An 8,050-nucleotide genomic window follows, 5' to 3' on the forward strand; every position below is an offset into this window, starting at 1 on the left:
CTCATTAAAAGCTAAAAGTGAAGTCAAATATTGTGTGTAATAAATTGTGGAAGCATTGTTTCAAGTGAACCTAAGTCAAAGCACTACAAATAGATGAAGAAGAGCCAAGAAGAGGAATTTTTTGAGTCATTGAAAGAGTGGGAGGAGAGGGACATTAAGGCTTTTTCTACCTTTTTCATGAGCCTTACTTCAAAGGTAACCTCCATTGTTCATAAGCCTTATTTCAAACTTACACACCCATTGTTCAATCTTTGAATCATCTTATGAGTTTTGGGAAGTGCTACAATAGCTTTATGAATGGAGTTCTTCTTCTTGTGAAATTACCCTTCAAATTCAACTTGACAAGCTCCCTTACATGCATGGGGAATTGGCCCAAACCTTTCTCATGAAGGTGAAGTATCTCTAGGATCAACTGTGAGCTATTAGGCCCGATACAAGGATCAGGTAACTTATTTTATATGGTTTTGAGGAAGCTACCACATGAGTGTAATGCATTGGTAAGAGCAGAAGCCAATGCTTTAATACTTCACGAAGAGCTACCAATGAGAATGCAAGGGAAGCTACAAGAGATATCCACAACTAATGCCCTCTAGTGAAAAAAGGCAAGAAGAAGAAGGAGGAAAAGAACCACCACTAGGTTTGTGGTAAGATGGCCTGGGATCTTAGTAGAGAGAGATTGTCCTCACAACAAGAAAACCCAACATGTAGGAGATTTAGTTGCACCTACTAAGGCATAGCCTTTGACCCAAGGCGAGGTGACCCAATGTGGACTCCCCCACTTAAGAACTTCTGCTCTTACCTCATCATGATAAGTTCCTACTTCACCAAGGTGAGGTGTGTTGGAGGAGGGCAAGTAATGCCTTTTTAGGAAATATTCGACATTGACCTTGAGACTACTTTGTGATTGTTGTTTCTTGGGTGTACTCTTGTTTCACTTCCTTGCATGAAATTAAATGTTGGTTCTTGGGAGGAGATTTATGAGCCTAAATCTTGGTGTGATTTGTGGCTTGGGACTAAATTCTACTTTGATAGTATGTGTCCTTCTAAATGCTACATGTGGTTAAGGACAATTGGATAGTCTTCTTTTCACTCTAAGAAACTCTTACTTGGACTATTCTAGGCACTAGTGAGCTATCACATGTGGGGATTTGTTTCTTCATCCCATGCTTCGTACTCGAGGAGTCTTCTTTATGCTATCTCTAAGAGACATCTAGTCTATGCATAGGACTTTAGCATCCATGGTTCTACCATTTTGTTGACCTTCTTGTATCATCATAATGTTTATTACTCATAATATTCATTAAGTATCAAGAGAGGGTGTTGAAATACATATGCTTCTCTATTAAGTGGTATAAGGATCTCTCTCCTAAGGCTCCTCTCAACTCTCTTCCTCTCAAGACTCATCCCACTTGTAGCCAATTAGTAAGGGCAACTCTATTTGGCATCCCACACATTGTGTGCAACACTCATTGTTGAGTTGCTCTTGGTTGGTGCTTCACTCTTAGCCCTAGCTTGTTGTGAGAATTGTTGGTAACTCACTTTAGAGTAACTCTTGTGTAGTCTCCACCATCATTATTGAGTTACTTTCCATTTGTCCTCATTATGAAGCTCGCTAAGTAGGGAATATAGTGGATCACCCCATATACCATGAATAAAGCCCTTGCCAATAAATGTATATGTTAACCATTGTGGAGACTCCTCCTTAAAGGGTATCTTGCCCATGGAAAACATTAATAATATCAATAGTTATAGCTTGAAATGCTCAGTTTTAGCTAGGTGGTTAGGCAAGGATTGACTCGTCAATTGGATTGTCTATTTGGCTAATTGCTTTGGACCCCCTCCAAGGACAATATATTTCTTGTTAATGAAAATCCTAAATTATCCTATCATATTTCTCAAAAGGGAATGAAATGTTGGGAGAACTTGTGGGATCATAAGAAATTAACTAGGTGACATTATAGCTAAATAATTATCATACTCCCAATGTCATAGGAAATGGATTGATTAACCCAAATTATGCCAATGTTTAAGGACATGTTACCCACCTTGCTAAGGATAAAGCTCAATCTTGGCTAGCTTATTTGGGATATCAAGGTATAGAAAATGTGAGAAAAATCAAAGGCCCAAGGCAAATGGACTAGTTTATCAAGGCATATACATTTTGACGTCAAAGTGCAAAAACTCATGTATGTAAGTGAATGAAAATGTCTAATTTTTGTAGCATGGAATACCACACTTTTTGGTTAGTTTAATATGTTTCTTTGGAGGCTAGCTATATATCTATGGCACTATTGGAGGTATTGCATGTGCACGACTTTGCCATCATGTGCCACTTTGTCGTCTTCCTCCTAGCCAATTCTTCCTTTGACCTTGGAGTTCATCGCCATGTGCACATAGGGCCAAGGTCCATTAACAGGGCTTGATTACCTCTCAAGGCATTGATTGGGGGAGAGAGAGAACAAGAGAGAGGATGGAGAGGAGGGAGAGGAGGGAGAGAGAGCAACTTTTGAGCCCCTATTGGCCATCTTGTTTTTAATACTACTATGTTGCTCAAGCATATGAAATTATAAGATATTTTAATGGTTAGACATGTAAATGTAATGTGTACATGCTCATTAAGCATGTACAAATGCACATACTAAGGTTAACTAGGTGCTCCAAGACATATTAGAGAGGACTTGAGAAGAGTACAAGAGCTTCTTGATACACTCAGAAAAGTAGGTTGAGGAGTTCCAAGCTCAATTGCATGAATGTGACAAGGCTCTGAGAAGAAGATTCAATTAAATCAAGAGCAAGAGTTTCAACACCAACTAAAGGAGCACGAGTTGACCCTTGTGAATCTCCAAAACCACAACTGAAAGGGCATGACATTACACTCAAAGATCTCCAAGAGAAATAGGTGCAATAGCTCTAGAATTAGCTAAAGGAGCACGACACAGCTCTCAAAAACCTTCACAATTGGCTTAAAGAATAAGACACCACCATGAGTGAGAGCTTAAGATAGGCTCAAGGAGCAAGACTAGCCACTCAAAATTGACAAAATCGAAATATTTGAGTTGAGCACATAGATAACGGCAATCATTTGTTAGCTCGTTGATGCTAAGATTGAAATAGCCCATGAAAAGGTAAAAATCAATTTTCATAAGAGAATGCACCAAGAGCATAAGCAAATATAAGGTCAATGGAGTGCCTCATATACAAGCTCATAGGAGACCATTTCCAGTAGCTTGTCAAGGGATGTGAGCATGGTGAAACACAACACTACAATAGCTTGTCAGGAGCAACCCTATATAATGAAAGCCAACATAGAGTCCAATTAGAAGCATGCAAACTAGTCATGGTGAAGCAATAGGAGTTGTTTACGGAAGTTGTAATGGTAGCTTATATGCCTCAATCTAAAAGTCTAGAAGAACTCAAGGCCCGATTCAAATTTCCTAGAAAGCATGGAGAAAATTCAAGGAATCAATCTAATGACAGAGGGGCCAAACCAAGAAGTACTAATTTGATAGTCGAAGCAAAAAGGTTATAAAGAGCATGAACTCAAGGTAGCAATATTGATACAATTTGAGCAACCCTAGTAGACCTCTCCCATTTCCTTAGATCCATCCACAATCATGACACCTCCCATGGATCTATCAAATTTACTATATTTTGACACAAGGAGCCAAAAAACCAGCCAATAGTTGAAGAGGAAGACCCAAAGCAGAAGGCCTACATGGCCATGATCCAAACACTATGAGCTCAACCACAAAGAGTGATAGAGTATCCCACCCCCCTGAGCTTTTTAACTACAACAACCTAAATATACACTATTGGAGCTGGAATTACCATAGTTATTGAGGAGGAATCTCAAACAAGATAAGATTTCTTAAGTTCCTCGTGCCACCCCCATGGGTAGGAAGGGGCAAAAGGTTTATCAAGGTGGCGACATGCCCGAACAAGCACAACGGATAAGGATCACCTTGAGCAAGGGAGAGAAGTCAAAGGCATCCCTCCTTCCTCCTCCACTCGCATGGTTGCAAGAGGACCCTAAAGCATAGCCTCCCCCACTGCCGCTCATCTCTGACAAGGGGAGAGACGATGTTGATCACGCCTCTGAGCACGATCCCTCACACAAACATTCCGTGGTCCACATTGTTCTCACATATGTGTGTCAATGATCCTTCTATAGGTTCACCCTCTTAACAAAACCGAAATAGAGCTCTAGAGACACTAAGAAAGCACATCAAAACCATACAGGCACTCAAAACAACCTATCAAAAATCTTCCAAACAAACCAAGACTTCAATGAGCTTTCAAAACATACTCACCATAACCTAATACTCTCTAAAACACTCTCAAGGTGGCAAACAAAATATACCCAATCATGCGTTAAACTATTCATTCAAATCCAAAATGCCAACAAAAAATAATTAAAAATCATGTTAGTTTAGCACATAACATATCCCCAGACTTAGCCTAAGGAGCATCCTCGTGACCTTGTAGAGAACAAAAATTACACAAAACCTAAGTCTAAAAAGAAGAATGGAAGGAAACCAATAAAGTGAATGATCAATTAATAAATAAGCTCAAACAAGTGAAGGATATAAAAGTTTCTCCTGAGCACCTTCGTCTTTAACAAATCAACAAAGAGATGTTTAATGTGAACCACCATAAGCCTGATCATCTTCAACTACATCATCTTTAGCACTTCCACTTCGGTTTAAGGATAACATACACATCACATCCACACATATACAATGTAGATAGATACATATAATAATTTGAATGGCATCCCCAAGCAAGGGAAAAGATATAAAAGAAGACTTGGAGATTTCAAAACTTTTCAATCATTAATACTCATCCTTAAAAATTTTTGGAGGGTTTTACAAAAAATTGAAAACAATACATCCTTTCCAAAATATTAATGTAATGGGATGGAGAGGATCGACTATGGAAATAGATAATGTCAAGCTATTGGAGGATCAATATCAATGTTCAAATTCAAGCACAATTTTGGCACTATCCTTGAATCATTATATGAATATCTGTGCATAAAAATCAATTAGCAAGAAAAGTGCACTGCCAAATGAACTAAAGGATCTCTAAATTGACAATAGATCTTGGAAAATTGGACATAATTGTGAAAAGATTTTGTGGAAGTATCCTAGTCTCCTAGAATAACATGCCAAAAACTTGTCAAAGAGTCTTGTAGACTCCATCGATGTCGAGTCACTTGAAAATCAAACCTCTTATATGCATTAGCCAATAGACTTTTACAAGTCTAGTAGTTGGAATGAGTACAATCTAAATCCTTTAACGAGGATCCATTAGAGAGCAAGGGTGAGAACCTAGTAGAGACGAAGAGAAAAGCAAGAAGATGATGAAGAGCTTCACCTTCCCTCAGTCCCTCACTCAACACACACCTCTCTCTCTCTCTCTCTCTCTCTCTCTCTCTCTCTCTCTCTCTCTCTCTCTCTCTCTCTCTCTCTCTCTCTCTCTCTCTCTCTCTCTCTCTCTCTCTCTCTCTCTCTCTCTCTCTCTCTCTCTCTCTCTCTCTCTCTCTCTCTCTCTCTCTCTCTCTCTCTCTCTCTCTCTCTCTCTCTCTCTCTCTCTCTCTCTCTCTCTCTCTCTCTCTCTCTCTCTCTCTCTCTCAATCAATCAATAATGGAGGCAAGATGATAGAATAGAAAAAAAGAATATGATACTTGTAAAGGGAGTCACTATCAAGCAATATGGGGCCCTTCCTCTCTGAGGAAGGTGCTTTTTTCACATGGTAGTGGCCTCAATGTCTTCCTTGCATTGCAATGGGAGAGTGCCCCAGTCCACCCACCCCAAGGTTGAGTAAATCCTTTTACAACTATAACAAGGTCCTCAAGTCAAAGTGGGAGGACATACCTTAGAAATGAGGCGCCCAACACTGCAACTCATTGAATTCAAGATAGATGATGAAAAGGGGTTACTACCATGTGAAATGGGGGATTCCGTCTCACTGATGCAATGGCCCATTTCACTTGGTTCTGACCCTCTCTAGGAATGAGATGCCCAACACTCCAACTCACTCCATTCAAGGTAGATGATAAGTAAATGACACAGATAAGTGATTGGAATGAACTCACAATCAAGTAAATAGCACTTGAGTTTTTTTTAACTTCATATGGAACTTCGTTACTAGGCCTTGAACTTACTACTTAGCACTTAACTAATTATAGCATATTATTTATATCCACGGTCCCTGGTTTGTGAGAGAGTATGAGAGTTTGTTGATTTGGTCCACCCAAGGAATGGAGAAGTTCCATTACCAAGCAAGGACCAGATACTTTATGCATACAAGACATGGTGGTGGTACACAAAAGGCAAACAAGCTATTGGACATTTTCCACAAGTTGAGTCTCCCCATGGGAAACCTAGGACTTAGTTGAACATGGGCATCTCAGCTCTAGTTCACAGGGGAAGCATGGACAAGTCACCCCTAACAACAATCTAATGTCTACCTAAGAAAGACCACTTTGTAATCAATCAAAGGCAGGAGTGAGGTTACCACTGCACTTGGTTCAAAGAGAGTGAGAGATGGGGAAGTGTGTAATTTGATCCCCCTACCCATAAGGTAAAATCTCAACTTTGACCCTCTAAAAAGGTGTTAAACTTGGTAACTAATCCTACTGATATTGGGAGGGTCATGATTTAATCAGCTCTATCTAGTGTTGGAAAGTTACCTGACTTATTGGGTCCACCCAGCCATAGGAGTTCGGTCGTCATCAGGGTCAATGTCGTTTTAAGGATCTCCTCACCTGATGTCCATTATGTATCTTTGACCACAACATCACCTAGGAGACATAGATCTATGTTATCCATTGCCCTAGTCATCAGCCTCACTAAACTAGGCAAAGGTAGAAAGATTGTAATGCTCTTGGATGTCTAGTGAACTCATAATGTCAGCCAACAATACATAGTCCTGGTCATCCAATATCATAAATGTAGGTAGGCAAAAGATAGGCACGCCTTCTTCCTTAGCATATGAATCGAGCGGTAGCAATCCTCTAGGTCGGCATGGACAATAATTAGGTCTCTATCAAAACTTCACCTTTGCTGAGTAGCCTACGTTCTCTCCTCCTCTGCATCAAAGACCACAATCTCCCCTACCTCTTTAACCTCTCTATTAGTAATAGTAATTTGTCTCCTATATGCTAGTATGTAGTGCTTGTAAAGTCCCTTGCAAGTTGTTTCCATCTGGTCGTCGGAGATGCAAGTAGCAAAAGAATGCAATAGGTGACACCTCTTTGAGTGTATTGAGAAATCCTTTGTGACCCTGCATGCACAAGTAATTTATCCAATGCCCTTGTTAACTTTCTCTAGGAAATTTTTTTGGTCGTGAAGTTCTCCTATGGTGGACGTATTCCTTTGTATCAACGGTCATCGTATTAGAGGACATGATTCTTCAATATGTCTCCATTTTCTCAACCAAATGTTCCCAAATAATCCTAATACTTTCTCAATAGGAAGCGGTGACTTGAACATGCGTAATAACTCAGAAGCACAGGAGAGCGCCAACATTATAGAGGAATATATATAGCTTTTCCTCAAGGATCTCCTTCATGTATCCTCAAACATCGGCTTGATCTTTCTATTTCTTGGGCCCAATGGATAATCTAAAAGTAGAAAATGATTGATTCTCCAAGCTAAACAAACCGCTTTAAAATAAGCCGCCTTCACTTAGTGGTGAATCATAGTGTGTTCAATTGCACATGAAGATCAATACCAAGCGATGCTCTTTGCCTGATATCCCAGTTAGAGCCTCCCTCAGTTTTGGTGGTTTCCCATATTGCATTTAGTGCACACGATGGTCAAAACTAAGTGATGTGGGAGCTCTTAAGCCTAAGCAGAAGCCTTATTTGCTTGTTTAGTGGTGACCCATACTACGTTCAAGTGTACATGAGGGTCAAGACCGAGCAATGTGGGAAATCTTGAGCCTAGGGAGAAGCCTCCTTTGCTTGGTGGTGACCTATACTGCATTCAAGTGTACATGAGGGTCAACACCAAGTGATATGGGAACCCTTAAGCTTAGGGAGAA

Source organism: Lygodium microphyllum, chromosome 28 (assembly GCF_053477565.2).
Source record: "Lygodium microphyllum isolate KBCC chromosome 28, Lygodium_microphyllum_v1.1.10, whole genome shotgun sequence".
In the NCBI taxonomy this organism is placed as follows: Eukaryota; Viridiplantae; Streptophyta; class Polypodiopsida; order Schizaeales; family Lygodiaceae; genus Lygodium; species Lygodium microphyllum.